The sequence below is a fragment of the Canis lupus genome, chromosome 11 (genome assembly GCF_048164855.1).
Source record: "Canis lupus baileyi chromosome 11, mCanLup2.hap1, whole genome shotgun sequence".
Taxonomy (NCBI): Eukaryota; Metazoa; Chordata; class Mammalia; order Carnivora; family Canidae; genus Canis; species Canis lupus.
In genome coordinates, this window is record NC_132848.1 from 46,030,907 (window position 1) to 46,050,696 (window position 19,790).

General features: G+C 35.7%; 1 protein-coding gene across 3 annotated transcripts in view; it reads right to left on the minus strand.

Annotated features, from left to right (window-relative positions):
- The window catches only part of EIF5B (eukaryotic translation initiation factor 5B), a 96,069-nt gene that overhangs the window by 71,027 nt on the left and 5,252 nt on the right, over positions 1-19,790 (minus strand). The window contains exon 2 of one of the 3 annotated variants that reach the window (XM_072767998.1): positions 7,914-7,948. The exons of the other annotated variants lie outside the window; for them this stretch is intronic. The gene's annotated coding sequence lies outside the window, so the exon portion shown is untranslated. The remainder of the gene's footprint in view (positions 1-7,913; positions 7,949-19,790) is intronic. 3 annotated transcript variants of the gene reach the window in all.

The window sequence follows — 19,790 nt, forward strand, 5'->3', positions numbered from 1 at the left end:
ACAGTTTTAATCCTTTCTGATCTGCACTCTTTATTTTTCTTTCTTTATTGCACTGACTAGAACTAGTGCTATGTTGACAGTGGTGAAAGCAAACATCCTTGCCTTGTTCCCAATCTCAGAGAAAAACAAGTTTTTCACCTCTAAATATGTGAGCTACAGGTTTTTCATATTCTTTTTCAATATAAAAAGGTTTCCCTCCATTTCTAGTTTTCTGAGTTTATTATGAATGGGTGATATATTTTGGCTAAAACTTTCTGTATCAAAAACAAAAGAATTTTTTAAAGTTTTCTGGATTAGTATAATCATAAATAATTTTTCTTCTTTAACCTGTCAATGGGGCATGTTTATGTTGATTGGTTTCTGAATAATGAACCAGTCTTGCATCAATTGAATTCACTTGTTCATGGTATTTCTTCTTATATAATGCCAAGATATATTTATACTCAATTCTATTTGTTAATATAATATCACTAGCAACTTTTGCGATCTAGATTTATAAGGATATCAGCTTGTAGTTTTCTTTTTGTGCATACCACTTGACTGGCTTTTGTATCAGGGTAATACTAGTTTCATAAAAAGATCTTGGAAGGGTCTCCTCTCCCATTTTCCAGAAATGATTGTATAGAATTGATATTAATTCTTTAAACATTTGGTAGAAATCCCCAGTAAAACAGCCACACTCTGGAGATATGTTTCTCAGAACATTTTAAATTATGTATTCAACTTCCTTAAAATGCATAAGGCTCTTCATATTGTCTATTTCGGGACACCTGGGTGGCTCAGCAGTTTAGCGCCTGCCTTCCACCCAGGGCGTGATCCTGGAGTCCGGGATCGAGTCCCACATCAGGCTCCCTGGATGGAGCCTGCTTTTCCCTCTGCCTGTGTTCTCTGCCTCTCTCTCTCTGTCTCTCATGAATGAATGAATAAATACAATGTTTAAAACAACAACAACAACTTGTCTATTTCATTTTGGTGAGTTTCAATAGTTTGAGAAGTTAATCTATTTCATCAAAGTTATCAAAGTCATGTGTATAGAGTTATTCAAAGTACCTTTTTTTTTTTTTTAATCCTTTTGATGTGTGGCTATAATACCATCCCCTATTTCATCCTTAAAGGCCTGTATCTAGTAAACAAGTTGAGTCACTAATTTGTAACCTTCCAAAAGAAAGCTCTAGGCCCAAGTAATTTTACTGGTGAATTATAGCACTTGAAAAAAATAAAAGCAGTCTTAACTCATTCTGGGAGGCATTACCCAATACCAAAATCAAAAACAGGGTAAGGAAAACTACAAATATCACTGAACAACAAAGATGTCAACGCCCTCAAAAAAATTAGGAAACTGAAACCCACAATGTATAAAATGAATTTTACACTACGACCAACTGGAATTTATTTCAGATATGCAAGATTTAAATACAAGAAATACTGTGAACTACTATATACCAACAGATTCAATAACTTAAGAGGAAATGGACCAATTCCTAGACAAACTACTAAAATAGATTCAAAAAAGCAGAAAATCTGAATAAGGGCAGCCCCGGTGGTACAGCAGTTTAGCATCTCCTGCAGCCTGGGGTGTGATCCTGAGGACCCGGGGTCGAGTCCCACGTTGGGCTCCCTGCATGGAGCCTGCTTCTCCCTCTGCCTGTCTCTGCCTCTCTCTCTCTCTCTCTCTCTCTGCCTCTCGTGAATAAATAAGTAAAAAAAAAAGAAAAGAAAAGAAAAAAGAAAAGAAAAAATCTGAATAAACCTTAACAAATAACTGAATCATTAATCTAAAAGTTTCCTACTAAGAAAAGCCCAGGCCCAGATAGCTTCACTGGTGAATTCTAGGGTACATTAAAGAATTAACTTCGATCCTTCACAAACTCTTTTTGCTCAGAGAAAAAGAGAAGGGGGGAGGAGGTGGGAGGGAAAAGAGAACACTGAGGTCAATATTATCCAGATAACAAAACTAGACAAAGACATAAGGTACAGATGAGTATTGGTATGTACAAATATTCTCAACCAAATACTACCAAACCAAATCCAGCCACATAAAAAAAAGACAACATATCACAAACAAGCAGAATTCAGGAATGTAAGGTTGGATTTAATATACATAAAAGCAGTACTACCAACCACATCAACAGGCTATGGGGAAAAAAAACAAACCTATAATTATACTAACTGCCACACAAAATTTTATAAAAACCAACCAATTTTATAAATTTTATAAAACCAACACCTATTCATATAAAAATACTCAGCAAATAATAGAGATCAAGACCTAAACAGAAGGATATTCCATGATCATGAACTGAAGATAATATAGTTGTCAATTCTTGCTCTCATGATCTATTCAACACTTTGCAAATATCAACAAACTGATTTGACACATTAAATGAAAAAGCAAAAGACTCTGAATAGTCAAAACAATACTTCAAAACAAAGTTGGAGGACTCCACCCTATTTCAAGACTTACTACAAAGCTTATTATCAAGACAATGGAGTAAAAAAGAAGCAAATTCTGTTGACAATGGGTTTGGCAATGAGGTTTAAGATAAAATATAAACCAAAAGCAGAACCCTTAAGAGAAAAAATGGTAATCTGAACTCTATTTAAAACTTTTCCTGAGAAGAATACTGATAAGAAAATGAAAACAAACTGCACAGTAAGAGAAAGAGAAAACACAGGCATACCTTCCTTTATTGTGCTTCATGGATACTCTGTTTACAAACTAAAGATTTGTGGCAAGCCTGCATGGGGTATTTTTCCAAGAGCACTTGCTCATATTGCGCCTCTGTGTCACATTTTGGTAAAGGTCACAAATGTTTACATTATTATACTCGTTATGGTGATCTGTGATCAGTGATCTTTGATGTCACTATTGTAATTGCTTTCAAGCACCACAAATCACACCCACATAAGACAGCAAACTTAATAAATGTTGTGTGTGTTCAGACTGTCCCACCAACCAGCCATTTCCACCATGTATCTCCTTCTCCTCAGGACTCCCTATTCTGAGATGCATCAGTATTGAAATTAAGCCAACTGATAACCCTACACTGGCCTCTTAGGTGTTCAAGGAAGTGTTATACACCTCTCACTTTAAATCGAAAGCTGGAAATGAGTAAGCTCAGTGAAAAAAAGTATGTTGAAAGCTGAGACAGGCTGAAAATTAGGCCCCTTTTACCAACCAGCCAGCCTAACTGTGAATGCAAAGGATAAGCTCTTAAAGAAAATTAAAAGTGCTTCTCCAGTGAACACACAAATAATAAAGTGAAACAACCTTATCTTATGGAGAAAGTTTTAGTGGCCTAGATAGATGATCAAATCAGCCACACATTTCCTTAAGCCAAAGACTAATCAAGAATGCCCTAACTCTCTTCAATTCAATGAAGGCTCAGAGAAGTGAGGAAACTGCAAAAGAGAAGTATGAAGCTAGCAGAGGTTTGGTTCATGAGGATGAAGGAAAGAAGCCATCTTCCATAACATTCCATAACATCGAGATACAGGGTGAGAAGATGTAGAAACTGGCAAGTCATCCAGGAGATCTAGCTCAAACCATGACTGAAAGTGGCTACAGTGAACAACAGGTTTTCAAGTGTAGACAGAACAGCCTCACAATGGAAGATGCCATATACAACTTTCATAGCAGCTCATGGATGAAAGTAATTTTGGTTTACCAAGTCTCATTATGTAAGAAATATATTTTGTTAGGCTATAGCTGCCATAGATAGTGATTCCTCTGATGGATCTGAGCACAGAAAACTGAAAACCTTCTGGAAAGGATTCACCATTCTAGGTATCATAAAAACATTTATGATTCACGTGTAGGGATCAAAAATATCAACATTAACAAAAATTTGGAAGTCAGTTGATTCAAACCCTCATGGGTCATTTTGAGGGGTTCAAGACTTCAGTGGAGGAAGTAACTGTAGATGTGGTTGGAAACAGCAAGAAAATTAGAAGTGGAACCTGAAGATATAACTGAAATGCAATCTCATGATAAAATTTTAACAGATGGAGTTGCTGCTTATGGATGAGCAAAGAAATGATTTCTTGAGATGGAATTTACTCTAGGTGAAAATGCTGTGAAGACTGTTGAAATGACAATGGATTTAAAATATTACATAAACTTAACTGATAAAGCAGCAATGGGATTTGTTGCAATTTTCAAAGAAGTTCTGCTGTGAGTAAAAACACAAATGCTATCAAACAGCATCGCACGCCACAGAAATATTCATGAAAAAGTCAACTGATAAAGTTTATTGCTGTCCTCTTTTAAGAAACTGCCACAGCCACTCCAACTTCAGAAACTAGCAACCAGTGTGATCAATCAGCAGTCATTAATACTGAGGCAAGACCCTACTCCAACAATTATGAACTGCTTAGCATTTTCTAGCAATAAAGTACTTTTATGTTAATGTACATCCTTTTAGACATAATTATTTTTTGCACACAATAGACCACAGTTAGACTACAGTATATTATAAACATAATTTTCTTATGCACTAGGAAACCAGAGAACTGATTTGACTTGGTTTATTGGTCTAGAATCAAATTTGTAATCTCTCTGAGGTATGCCTGTATTTGCAGAACACTACTGGCTGAAGTACTTGTATCCAAAATGTGGGGGGGGAAATTTTTAAAACAATAAAAAAAAGAACCCAATTAAAATATGAATAAAGATCTTCATAGTCACTTGACAAAAAAGATACATAAGTGGCAAAAGAAAAAAAGAGATAAAATGCTCATCATTTGTCATTAGGAAATGCAAATTAAAACAAAGAGATAGCACTTCATACCTACCAGAATGACTGAAATCCAAGAAACTGGCAGTATCAATTGCTGGTGACAATGCAAAATAGCTGATTCTAGGCTTCGGGTGAGCATGGAGCATCTTGTAATACCAGAAAGTAAGTGATTAACATCTCCTCCCTACCTACCCCTCCCATCCCTACCAAAAACAATGAGTGTGTAACCAAAGGAATGTAGAAACCAAGTGAAAGAGCACGAGATGGCCAACAAGAGGAAAAAATTAATTTCTTAATTAGAGCAACAAATATAGCATTAGATTATAAGCCAAAGTATAAAATATTATCCCCAAGTCCATACTATTAAGAGGTAAATGAATAAGTGGAGAGACAAGTCTCCGATGCAGAAGAATTCTAAGTCATACCATCATCAAGGAAATGGATAGTTTCCCACCTAAGTATAAGCAACATACAGTGGTTTACTTCCAAAGAGTACCGTATGGAAAAAGGAAGAAAAGAGTAACTTACAACTGAAAAGCCTGACAAATACAGCCAAACGATCAAGGTCAGAATAGTAATATGTTGACATCTTCTCAAAGATAAGAGGGTCCAAGGAAAAATGACAATCATTTACAAACACTCCACAGAAAATATTTTGCTGTAAATCTAAGAAAACATGTACAGAATTTGTATGCTGAAAATTACAAAATGTTAATAAAAGAAATTCAAGACAATCTTACTAAAATGAAGAGATACACCAAGTTCATGAACTAGGAGACTCAACACAGTAAAGATATCAAGATGTCAGTTCTGCCCAAAAATGACATTCAAGTTTTAGCAATTCCAACAAAAATCTCAACAAGATTTGTGGGACATTGCCAATATACACAAGACTACCATAAAATTTATATGGAAAACTAAAACAACCAGAATTGCTAAAACATTTTGGAAAAGGGCTAAATAAAAGATGACTTCAGCAAATTTTGAGACTAAATCTATAGCTAGAATAACCAAGACAGTGGTTTTTCAGACGTAAAGAAACAAGTATCAACAGAACAGAAGAGGGAATCTCAACTGAAAAAGGTGCAGAAAGCAAATGAAGAATGACAGCCTTTCAACAAATGATGCTGGAGCAAATGGACATCTATTCATACAAAAAAAAAATTAACTCTAATCTCAGTACTTATACAAAAATGAACTCAAGATACAGAACAGACCTAAATGTAAAACACAAAAAGTATAATTTAGTGGGGTGGGGGTGGGGGTAGAAGTGAGATGGGGACAGGGATGACACAACATTTGGGATCAGCACTAAGCAGTTTTTAAGACTTCCTGAAATTAAAGGTACAATCCAAAATAAACTGGGACCTCATCAAAAAAAAAAAAAAAAAAAAAAAAAAACAAACAAACAAAAAAAACAAACCTGGGGCCTTATCAAAATCAAAAACTTTAGGGTGCCTCAGTGGCTCAGTCACTTAAGCATCTGCCTTCAGCTCAGGTCATGATCCCAGGGTCCACCACATCTTGCTTTCTCCTGAGCAGGGAATCTGCTTCTCCCTCTCCCTCTATTCCTCGCCCCTGTTCATGCTAGCTCCTCTCTAATTAAAAAATGAAATATTTAAAAAAATAAAAAATAAAAATAAATAAACTTTGGATATGCACGAGACCATCTGAAGAGAATGAGAAAACAAACCACAGAGAAGGAGAAAATATTTGTGAGCCACATTCTAGAAAAGGACTGGTATCTAGAATACATAAATAAAACTCAACAGTAAAAAAACTAACAATGTGATTTAGAAAATGGGCAAAGGCATGAAAAGACATTTCACTGAAGAGCACTTACATATGGCAAATAAAAATGTTCCACATCATCAGGCATTTGGGAAATACAAAATGATATCACTACACACCTCTTGACAAAAAAGTGATAATAACCAATGTTGGTGAGGATATACAGGATCTGAATTATTCACACATTGTTGGTGGAAATGTAAACTGGTATACAGCCACTTTGAAAAATAGTCTGTAATGTTCTTATAAAACTAAAAATGTACTTACCATATGACCCAGCAACTGTACTCTTGTGCATTTATCCCTTAGCAATGAAAACTTATCTCATGCAGAATCTTGTACACAAATGTTTGTAGTGGTTTTATTTGCAATAGCCAAAAATAAAAAATAATTCAAATGTCCTTTAATGAGTGACTGGTTAAATAAACTGTGGCTCATCCCCATTCCATGGAATACCATTAAGCAATAAAATGTAAAAAACTATCAGTACATGCAACAACTTGGATGAAATCACAAAAGAATTAGGCTGACTGGAAAGAAGCCAATCCCCAAAGGTCACGTATATACAAGATTCCATTTATACAACATTTTAAAAAGAAAAAATTTTACAAATGTAGAACAGATTCGAGGTTACCAAAGGTTGGGATGGGCAAGGAAGGGGAGGCACATAGGAAGGAGATGAATACAGTCACGCATGAACAACATGAGGGATTCCTACAGTGATGTTCTGTATTTTGACTAGGGTAGTGAATACACAAATACACAGGTGAAAATACTGTATAGCACTAAACACAAATGAAGCTGAGCAATTTGAATATGGTCAGTGAATTGTATCAATGTTAATATCCAAGTTCCAGTATTGTAATATAGTCTTGCAAGATGTTACCATGGTGGGGAAACTGGGTAAAAGGTATAAAGATCTCTCTGTATTATCTTTTTACAACTACATGTGAATCTATAATTATCTTAAAAGTTTCATTTAAAAAATACAGTATTAAAATGGCAAGTCAAATTGAGGAAAAAATTTTTGCAATACATAAACCTGATACAGGATTTGTCTGTAATACATAAAAAAAAACTACAAGCCAATATGAAACAATGTAATTTTTTAAATGGATGAATGATTTGAACAGTTAACCAAATGAGATTCAAAAATGGCAAATAAGCACATAACAAGATGGTCAACGTAAGAAAATGTCAATTAAAGCCACAATGAGATGCCACTACACAGCCAACAAGATGACTAAAAAAAGACTGATAATACTAGTATTGAGAGAGGATGTGAAGCAACTGGAACACATCCTTAGAGGGAATGCAAAATTGGCACAGCTACTTTGGAAGAGACAGTTTGGCAGTTTTTTAAAGTTAAACATACACACTTACCATATGACCCAGCAATCCCACTCCTAGGTATTTACCTAAGAGAAATGAAAACATATGTCCACACAAAGACTTGTACTTAAATATTCACAGGTTTATTCATAATCACAAGAAGCTGCAAACAACGCAAATATCTACCAGATAATTATAAACAAATTGTCATCTATCCACATACTGCACTACTACTTAACAATAAAAGAATTAGTGTTACATATACCAACATGGATAATCTCAGAAGTATTACATTAAGTGAAACTCTGCCAGCCAATAAAGGCTATATACTGATTCTACTTTTATGGATTTCTGGAAAAGGGAAAACTATGGTGAACCCCCCCCCCCCCAAAAAAAAGAGGAGAACAACAACAACAACAACAACAATACAAAAGCAAAAAACTCCAGTGACTTCTGGCCAAAAGCCAGTTGTAGGGGAAAAAGAACCGCCTACAAAGGATCATAAAGAAACTTTTTGGGCTAATGGAAATATTCCTGTATCATGACTACAGTGAGGGATACAGAACTGTACACATTTATCAAAACTTATCAACTGCACCCTTAAAATTCGTGAATTTTATGTCAATTACACCTCAAAAAAAAAGTGTTAATTTGAATTTCTAGTAATACTATAAAAACAGCTGAGAAGTTACAGAGTGCATTTTTATCAGTTTAAACACTTATGGTTAAAAGCATGTAAAACCAAATTTTTTATCCCATTTTTATAAGTTATGAAAAATAAATATAAACCTGTATCTCCTAACACCTTAATTTCTATTAACATGATATAATGTATAACTAAAATAATCTTACTATGAAGTAATCTTTTACAAACATGGTATTTCTTGGGGTTCCTGGGTGGCTCAGTCGGTTAAGTGTCTGACTCTTGGTTTTGGCTCATGTCATGATCTCAGAGTTATGAGATCAAGCCGGGCACTGGACTCTGCACTCAGCACAGTCTGCCTGAGATTCTCTCTCCCTTGTCCTTCTTGCTCATGCTCACTCATTTTCTCTCTCTAAAATAAATCTTTAAAAACAGGCTATTTCTTTATTAACTGTATTCAGGCATATACTCAACTTTGTTTTGGGCTTCTCAGAATTAAATAAAAATCATAGATAAAAACATACTTCATTTTCAGATCAACAGAGTAAAGCCTTTTGAAGACACAAAACTTTACCCAAAAAAAAGTTCACTGAAAACAAGTAAAAGAAAAATTAACCTATGTGCAAATCTCCTCTCAATTCCAAATTTGGCAAATTTAATAATGACAGGCATTTTCCACTAAAAAGTCTAATATAAAGTTAGACAAGAACATAGAAAATGCAACTCTTGCCAAACTATTCCATAAAAAGTCTTCAAGCTTCCTAAGACTTTCCCCTATCAACCCCCTTCTCCAGTGCCTCACTACCCCCTGTGGATCTTTTACAATCTGGCTCAAAAGGTCTCTGACACTGAGAAATGGGGGTCTGTCACCTTCACTTTAACATGGAGCTGTGTAAATGATCTATAGACTATGGCATAAATGATGTTACAGTTCCTGGACCCACACCTTTCCCTGGCAGCATCTACTTCACGACTTTTGAGATATTCACTGACAAATTAATGAAGATGTCCAGACCACAGAGAGATCAAAGATGTTCCAGCTGAAGTCCCAACCAAGAGTTACTATCATCATACACCGGAAGTGAAGTGCCAAATGAGGTAGTCTTTAAGATGACTCCCTTACAGCCACCATTTATCTGCAATCACATGAGAGACCCCAAGTGAGATGCACCTGAGCCCAGTCAGAACCAAGAGATAATGATTTTTATTATTTTAAGCCACTTAGTTTAGAATGACTTATGATGTAAAAATAAATGGAGCACCTATATATTTCTTCCTATTCCTAATCAATACCAAGGCCTATAAAAAATGGAAAGCACTTCTACAGAAAGAGATAAAATCCAAAACACAACACTCCTTCCTCTCTACTCACCCATGATGAAAAATATAAATTAACCATAATCTCAAAGCACTGAGAGAAAGAACAGTCATGGATAACCCTGTTACTACCTCTTTTCACTTTACTTCGGTTTCCACTCATCCCCCTAACTTTTATTAAGATTTTGGGATGCCTGGGTGGCTCCGTGGTTGAGCGTCTGCCTTCGGCTCAGGGAATGATCCCGGAGTCCCAGGATCGAGTCCCACATCGGGCTCCTTGCATGGAGCCTGCTTCTCCCTTTGCCTGTGTCTCTGCCTCTCTCTCTCTCTCATAAATAAATAAAATCTTAAATATATATATATATATTTTTTTTTTTTTTTTATTTGAGAGAAAGACAGTGCATGTGCATACACATGAGCAGGTTTGGGGTGGAGGAGCAGAGGGGAAAGAGGGAGAGAGAGAAAATCTGAAACAGACTTTGGCTGAGGGCAGAGCCCAACTCAGGCTTGACTCCAGGACCCTAAAATCATGACCTGAGCTGAAATCAAGGGTCTGACATACTTAACTGACTAAACCACCTGGGTGCCCCTCATCTCCCCAACTCTTACCAACAGTAACAAACAAGAGGAAAAGCATAATGAGAAATCCCATTCTTTACTCCTAACTCTATCCTACTAATATTAGTAACAATAAGGGAAGCAAAGAAACAGACCTGCCTATATGCCTTTTAGTATTTCTCCAATCTCCATCTCTTCTTACCCAGCATTCCTTGATCATCAACAGTTACATGTGCAAAGAAGGAAAATAAGACAAAAGAAGGAAAAGCCTCAATAATCATTGCTCCTCACTAGCTCCCATCACTGGCATAACCAGTAACTACCAGAAGTACTCACTTCCTACTCCCTCAATGGAGTTCTATCTTATACAACCCATTAATTCAGAGCTACCTATACATACCTTAGGAAGGGGGAAAAAAGCCCTCCCAGCTTACTATTTTTTTTATGAACTAAGTTCTGACATCTTTAAAAGGTATAGGAAACCATACTGCTACTTTCATTGTACAATGCAAACAGAATGTATCTTACTGCCTTCCACAAAATTCAGCCTAATTCATCACTTTCTAAATACCTATGTTAAAGTGACAGTGCAAGAACAAGCACAAGTATAATATTGCAGACCCTCAAATACACATAACCTAGTAAGTTCATTCATAGTATAGATTCTAACATGTCTAACTATAAAAATCACTCTAAGGCATTTTTTTTTTTTTCAAACTGGAGTACTCTCAATGTGAGTGAGGGAGTACAAGGGGAGAAATGGGATGCAGGATTATGGATAATTTCAGAAGTCTAAAAATTCTCTTGTTTTATCTGTTAATTTCAATTTGATTATTAAAGATTTAAGATAAACATACCACAAACCATACAGATGCCAATTTATCACACTGTACTGTCACAGAATATCAACCCAAGCTTCTGTTTGCAAACCTCCACTTGACTTAAGATGAAAGAGATCAGGAGCAAACTTAATATGTAAACATTTTACCAACAAAAGAGGTTATAAAACAAAACTTAAAATCATTAGTTCGAATTGAAAAAGTTATTAGAAAAATTGAGTGCTTGCTGAACTCAAAAGAAGTCCATTACAGGAGGCAGTATATTCACAATAAAATGGTCAATTTAGATCCTGCTACTCAAAAAATTACTCCATGATAAGCAGCAACAATATCATCTCATTAGAAATCCAAAACCTCAGGTCCCACCCCAGACTCAATGAATCAAAATATCCATTTTAACGAGATCCACAAGTGAATCACATTAAAGTTTGCGAAGCACTAATTTAAAGCAGTAACACAAGGGCGCCTGGGTGTCTCAGTAAGTTAAACATCTGCCATCAGCTAGGACCATGATCCCAGCGTCCTGGGATCAGAGCCCCAAATAAGACGCTCTGCTCAGTGGAGAGCCTGCTTCTCCCTCTCCCTCTGCCTGCTGCTCCCCCTGGTTGTGCTCTGTCAAATAAATAAATAAAATCTTAAAAAAAAGAACAACATAACGGAATCGTCTTTCATGTCAATGCTGCAAATTTAAACTTAAAAAAAAACTTATAGTTCTTACTATTTGATACGAGTATTTGAGGTCTCACATTTGCATAAGAAATACAAGTTTATATTTAGCATTATGCCTGTAGTTATATATAGATGCTATTGATAATTTAGGCTAACACTCTGAATTAGTATCTTAAGAAAGGACATAATTTATGCTCTAAAATAATTGTTCAGGGGATCCTGGGTGGCTCAGTCAGTTAAGCATCTGCTTTAGGCTCAGGTCATGATCCCAGGGTCCTGGGATCCAGCCCCACATCTAATAAGGGTCAAGTATCCAGAATATACAAAGAATTCTTAAAACTCAACCTTAAAAATACAACTTAAAAATGAGTAAACAACTTACACAGAATTTGTCCAAACAAGACATACAAATTGTTAGTGAATACATTAAAAAAATGTTCATCATTAGTAACCAGGGAAATGCAAATCAATACCGCTTCACAATTACTAGGATGGCTATTAAAAAAAGGGAGCGGGACAAATGCACTGGCAAAGGTATGAAGAAATAAGAACCCTTTTACATTGCTGGTGGAAATGTAAAATGGTGTTGCCATTGTAAGAAGTCTGGTGATTCTTCCAACAACATTTTTCACAAAACTAGAACAAATAATACTGAAACTTAAATGGAACCACAAAAGACTACAACTAGCCAAAGCAAGCTTGAAAGGGGGGAAAAAGCTATAGTATTCACAATCCCTGATTTCATGACATACAAAGCTGTAGTAATCAAAACAGTACGATACTGGCACAAAAATAGGCATACAGAACAGAGAGCCCTAAATTAATTGAATTATATGATTAATTAATCTATGACAAAGCAGGCAAGATATAAAATGGGGAAAAGACAGTCTATTCAATAGTCCTGGGAAACCTGGACATGTAAAGAACAAAACTGGACCACTTTCTAACATCACACACAAAAATAAACTCAAAACAGATTAAAGACCTAAATGTAAGACCTGAAACCATAAAATTCCTAGAAGAGAACACAGGTAGTAATTTCCCTGACATCAGCTGTAGCAACATTTTTCTAGATGTCTCCTAAGGCAAGAATATATTGGACTATATTGAAATAAACTTTTGTGCAGTGAAGGAAACCATCAACATAACCTAAAGAAAACCTATTGAATGGAAGAAAATATCTGCAAATGATATATCCAATAAGGAATTAATATTCAAAATGAATACAGAACTTCTACAATCCAATGCAAAAAAAAACCCCAAATAATGATTAAAAATAGGCAGAGGACCTGAATAGACTTTTTTCCAAAGACATCTAGATGGCAAACAGACATAGGAAAAAATGCTCAACATCATTCATCATCAGGGAAATGCAAATCAAAAGCACAAGGAGTTATCACCTTACAACTGTCAAAATGGATAGTATCAAAAACACATGAAGTGTTGGTGAGGATGTAGAGGAAAAAAGAACCCTCGTGCATTGTTAGTGGGAAAGTAAATCGGTGCAGCCACTGTGGAAAACAGTATGGAGGTTCCTCAAAAACTTAAAAACAGAAATATGATGGGACACCTGGGTGGCTCAGCGGTTGGGCACCTGCCTTCGGTTCAGGTCTGATCCCAGGATGCAGGATCGAGTCCCACATGGACTCCCTGCGAGGAGCCTGCTTCTCCCTCTGCTTATGTGTCTGCCTCTCTCTCTCTCTGTGTGTCTATCATGAATAAATAAATCTTTAAAAAAAATAGAAATACGATATGATCCAGTAATTTCACTAGCTACTTACTCAAGCTAAATGAAAACACGAATTCAAAAAGATATATGCACCCCAATATTTACTGCAACTTTATAATAGTCAAGATATGGAAGTAATCCAAGTGTCCCAACGATAGACAAATTAATTAGGAAAATGTGGTATGTGTTTAAAATGAAATATCATGCAGCCATAAAAAAGGACGAGATCTTACCATTTATGACATGAATAGACTGAGAAGGTATTATGGTAAGTGAAAAAAGTGAGATTTACAAAGACAAATACCATATAATTTCACCCATGTGGAATCTAAAAAAATAACCATGAATAAATAAAAAGCAGAATTAGATCTATAAACATGGAGACCAAACTGACGATTGCCAGAGGGGAAAGGACAGAAGAATGGGTAGAACATGTTAAAAAAAAAAAGAGAGAGAGAGAGAGAGAGAAAAGTACATGATCATCTCAAATGAAGAAACAGCATTTAACAAAATCCAACACTTTTTCATGGTAAAAACATCCTACGAGCTAGGAATAGAATGGAAATTCCTCAACCTGGAAAAGGGCATCCATGCAAAACACAGTTAACATCATACCTAATGAGTAAATACTGAAAGCTTTTCCCCCTTAAGATCAGAAACAAGACAAGGATGTCTACTCTCCCCACTTCTAGTCGACATTGTACTGCAGAATCTAGCCAAAGCATTAAGCAAGACAGAGAAGCAAAAGACACTTAGACTAGAAAAAGTAGAAACTATTTGAACTTGCAGATGACATGACCACGTGCATAGAATCCACACACACACAAGACCATTTGAGCTAATAAATGAGCTCAGTATGACTGGAGGATAGAAGATCAATATACTAAAATTAATTGTATTTAAGTTAGGCACTAGTAATGAACAATCTGAAAATGAACTTAAAATAATTCCATTAGCAATAGTGTAAAAAATGAACTAAATGCTTAGGAATAATTTTTTAAAAGAACGGCAAATGTTGTACTCTGAAAACTAAAAATCAATCACTGAAACTGAAGACCTAAATAGGTGGAAAGACATCCTTGGTTCATGGATCAGAAGGCATAATATTGGCAATACTCTCAAAATTAATCTACTAAGGATATGCAATCAATCCAGTCAAAATTCTAGATGCCTTCTTTTTTGTTGCAGAAACTGAAGTCAACATTTTGTTGAAATGTTATTCCTAACGTTTGTATGGAAATGTAAGGGACACAGAATAGCCAAAACCATTTCAAAAAGAAGTTAGAAAAATCACAATTTCCAATTTGTAAACTTACTACAAAACTACAGCAATCAAGACAGTGTGGTACTGCCATAAAGACAAAAGACCTATGGAACAATATTGAGTCCAGAAATAAACCCCTACACATGGTTGATTTCGACAAGGAATTAGAATACTCAAACATCTAAACATAAAAGCTAAAACTATAAAGCTACTGGAAAGAAAACATAGTCTGCATGACTTAGGATTTGGTGATAGTTTCTTAGCTCTAACACAAAAAGCACATGCAACCAAAGAAAAAGTAGATAAATCAGACTTCATCAAAATTAACCTTTGTGCTACAAAGACCACCATCAAGAATGTGAAAGGACAGGGACGCCTGGGTGGCTCACCGGCTGAGCGTCTGCCTGCCTCTGAGCGTGATCCCAGGGTCCCAGGCTTCCAGCATGGAGCCTGCTTCTCCCTCTGTCTATATCTCTGCCTCTCTCTCTCTCATGAATAAATAAAATCTTAAAAAAAAAAAAAAAAAGAGAGAGAGAGAGAGAGAATGTGAAAGGACAGGGGCACGTGGCTGATTGAATCAGTAGAGTATGCAACTCTTGATCTCAGGGTTGAGTCTGAGCCCCACACTGTGTGTAAATATTACTTAAAATCTTTTTAAAAAGGGGGGTGGGAACGACAACCTCCTAAAGGAGAAAATACTCCACAGAATGGGATAAAATATTTGCAAACCATATCTGATAAAGGATCTGTATCTAAAATATATGAACTCATATTCTTCAAGAATAAAGAAGATAATTTAAAAACAGGCAAAGAATCTGAATAGACAATTCTCCAAACCAGTTTACCAGTGTCCAATAAGTGCATGAGGACATACTCAACATCTTAAGCCATCATGGAATGCAAACTAAAATCCCAGTAAGACACCACTTAACACCCACTAGAATGGCTATAAATCACAAAGTCAGCTGATAACAAGTATTGATGAAGATGCAGAGAAATTGGAATTTTAATACACTGTTGATTGGAATGTAAAATCGAGCAGGAACTTTGGCAGCTCCTGAAAAAAGTTAACTGCCTAGCAGTTTCTGAAGAAGTTAAACACAGTTACCTATCACCCAACAATTTCACTCCTAGGTATAAACCCCCAAACTGAAGACATATGTCCACACAAAAACTTGTATAGGTATTTTTATAGCAGTATGATTCATAATAGCCCCAAATGTGGAACCCCAATGTCCATCAACAGATGAATGGGTAAATCAAATGCAGTCTATTCATATAATCTTAGAATGTGATTCTAGACTCAGAAGAAATGCCAACTACAGTTATCATCAGTCATATCTATTAGCTTCACCAAAGCTCAGTACCTGAAGCCTAATGATATAAATTTGAGTTAAAACAGTACTCAATTGTATTTTTAAGGACTACTATATAAAGTTTACAGTTTGAATAAAGCTTCAGAAATAGAAAAGCCAAACCAAGATTTTAAACCTCAGGAGAAAAGTATGTTTCTATCACCAAAAGGAGGACTGAAAATCCATTATTCCAAAAAATAACTGCTACCCAGTGAAAAATAGGGATTCCTCTGAAAGAACATATCTGAAATGGGAAGAACTAAAACATTAAATTGTCATTGCTTTCACTTTAAACATATAGACAACAAGAGAAGCAGTTACATAATTAAATTGGTTACAGGAGAAAGAAATTCTTTAAAGAGATTTTGGCACTGATTGACCTACAGACAATGGCTGTCATTTTTCTCTTTGCCCTTCTTTTTGAGTTCTTAATCTTTAATAGTTGTTTCACCAGTAAAGATCCTACGCAGATATTAATTTTTCTTTGGAGAGTCTATATTTCGGAATATCAAGATTTCTTAAATCAGCTACCACACCACAGTAAAAAGCTACAGGTTCTGGAGTCAGATTTGGCTTAATAGCTGAGGTTATAAACCTCTAGCACATTATTATATTAAATTTCACTTTCCTCTTCTGTATATTATATAGCTCTTAAATCTATATATAATAGCTTTTAAATCTCTGTATTTCTCCATTCCTCCCAGATTCTCAAACTTGTTATAACATGGTTATTGGTTCTACATTAAATACTTTCATTAAAATTACATAAATACTGTGGTTATTGCTAGGACAAGCTGCATTATTGTGATTAATACTGTTTAATAAGGTTCAAAATACCCATGTATTTTGTACTATAACTTTTCAATAGTTCTTATTTGTCACAGAGCATAAATTAGAAAGGGTGAGAAAAGGAGTCATTTGGGGGTGACTAAAACATTTGAAAGCTGCTGTACTGTCTTTAACTCTCTACTCCTCCCCTTCTTTACTATTTACCTATTATCACAAAGTAATAACCTAATCACAATGTAGTCCTCACCCTTTACAAAGCTAAGTCTAATAGAATTAGAATTAATTCTAATTAATTGGCCGGCCAGTAGGCTGGTCAAACACAAGATAACCATCTTAAAAGTTTTCTTATTAAGAATAAAAAAATTAAAAAAAAAAAAAAGAATAAAAAAATTACTACATTAACAGCCATCAAATCATAGGATATCTAGAAATAAGCCAAACAAGAAATAGTCTAAAGACTCATATTTTAAAAAAAATTTTTTTTTACTGGTATACAATTAACCAAATAGAGAAGCATGTCTTACTAGTAATTTGTTTACCACTATATTTGGAGCACCTAGAACACTTGGCACTTAAGTAATTAATTAGACAATTTCTTGAATGAGATGATTTAATACCAAAAAGATGTCAAGTGTACTAAATATTCTAAAAACATAATGGGACTCTCAATTAAAACCAATCCCAACAGATTTTTAATAGAACTTGATAAATTCACCTATTACATTAAAAAAGAAAAATCATAAATGGGTGAACTTTCAAGAGTATGAACTTGACTACAGATGTCTTAAGTTGCCCTTGAGTAATTCTTAAGCATTTTTATTTTCTGTTAGACAAACATTAATGATGGTCAAAAAGCTTGGAAAATGTCTCACAAAGCCCCAAATATAGTTTAGGAATCCCCAAATCAGCTGTCCTTAAAGTAGTCCCCAAGATCTGTTCAGGGGGTTTAAACTAATTCAAGAGATCAAAAGTATTTTCGAAATAATACTAAGAGGCTATTAGTCTTTTTCATTCTCATTTTTTCACAAGTGTACAGTGGAGTTTTCCAGAGGTCACATGATGTGCAATATTGCTACAACACTGAATGCAGGAGCAGATGATAACCAAGCTCTCTTCTACTACTAAGCCAGACAGGTGGTTTGCAAAAATGTTCAATATCAGTCTTCTCATTATTTTTTGAAAACAATTACTTAACAATGCTACTTACGTTAATATGTAATGTGTCTATTATGTTTTTGTTTTTTTTTTTTAGTAAACTCTTTGCCCAAGGTGGGGCCTGAACTTACAACCCCAAGATCAAGAGTTGCACGCTCTAACAACTTAACCAGCCAGGCGCCACCTCATTTTATTTTTAAATTTATAACTATTTGGGACGCCTGGGTGGCTCAGCAGTTGAGCCTCTGCCTTTGGCTCAGGGCGTGATCCCAGAGTCCCAGGATCGAGTCCCACATCAGGCTTCCTGCATGGAGCCTGCTTCTCCCTCTGCCTAGGTCTCTGCCTCTCTCTTTCTGTGTCTCTCATGAATAAATAAATAAAACATTTTTAAAAAATAATAAATGTATAACTATTCTAAGACCTTTTAACTTGTAATATAGTAAGTATTCCATATAACTTACCTACATAGCAAAAATCTTTTCAGGTCCTTAGTAACTTAAGAGGTTAGAGGGGTACAAGGACCAAAAAGTTTGAGAACTGCTGTTCTAACCCAACCACTGACACTCAGTTCTTCAGTTAAACAATGTTTTGCTTACCTTAGAGATCAAATCCAAGAATGGAAGAAACTTAGATAAATAAAGCACAATTAGTGGGCAAGCAACATCAAAAACAGCTGCATCAGTTCCCCAGAGATCACCATTAAAGAAGGCTAAAGTTACTATAAGCTAACAATGAAAGTTTGTCATCTGCTTTCTATTTATTTATTTGTTTATTTATTTATTTATTTATTTATTTATTTATTGTAGACAGAGAGAGAGAGAGAGAGGAAGAGACACAGGAGGAGGGAGAAGCAGGCTCCATGCCAGGAGCCCGACGTGGGACTCGATCCCGGGACTCCAGGATCGCGCCCTGGGCCAAAGGCAGGCGCTAAACCGCTGAGCCACCCAGGGATTCCCTGTCATCTGCTTTCTTATGCATTTATGGCAAAGTAGGACTTCTCCTTCCACATAGCAATTTCCTAAAGTATCAGTACAAGTTAAGCCAAGAAAACTCTTGGATTATAGATCTTTTTTTCTTTTTTGATCTGATATGTAGAGGGATTTTTTTTTATTATTAATTCAGGTATATACAAATGAGAAATAAATTTCTTTGTTGAGCTAGACCATTTGGACTGTTTGCCACTTGGCCGACTCCCTCTCTGGAAAGCTCTTGACTACCAGCTATACTCAGAGATCCTTCTGGGGAGGTTCTTTAAGTAGAGCACCATGTCTTTTTTTTTTTTTTTTTTTTAATCACAGGGGAGGGACCCTGGTACCCCAATCATACCTGACTAGAATAAATGTCTACCATTAGGGCAACCATCTAAAGGTTAGGCAACTGGGCAGCCTGGGTGGCTCAGCGGTTTAGCGCCGCTGCCTTTGGCCCAGGGCGTGATCCTGGGGACCCAGGATCGAGTCCCGCGTCGGACTCTCTGAATGGAGCTTGCTTCTCCCTCTGCCTGTGTCTCTGCCTCTCTCTGTGTCTCTCTCATGAATAAATAAATACAAATCTTTAAAAAATAAAAATAAAATAAAGGTTAGGCAACTGTTTCATAGATAGCTAGCACTCAA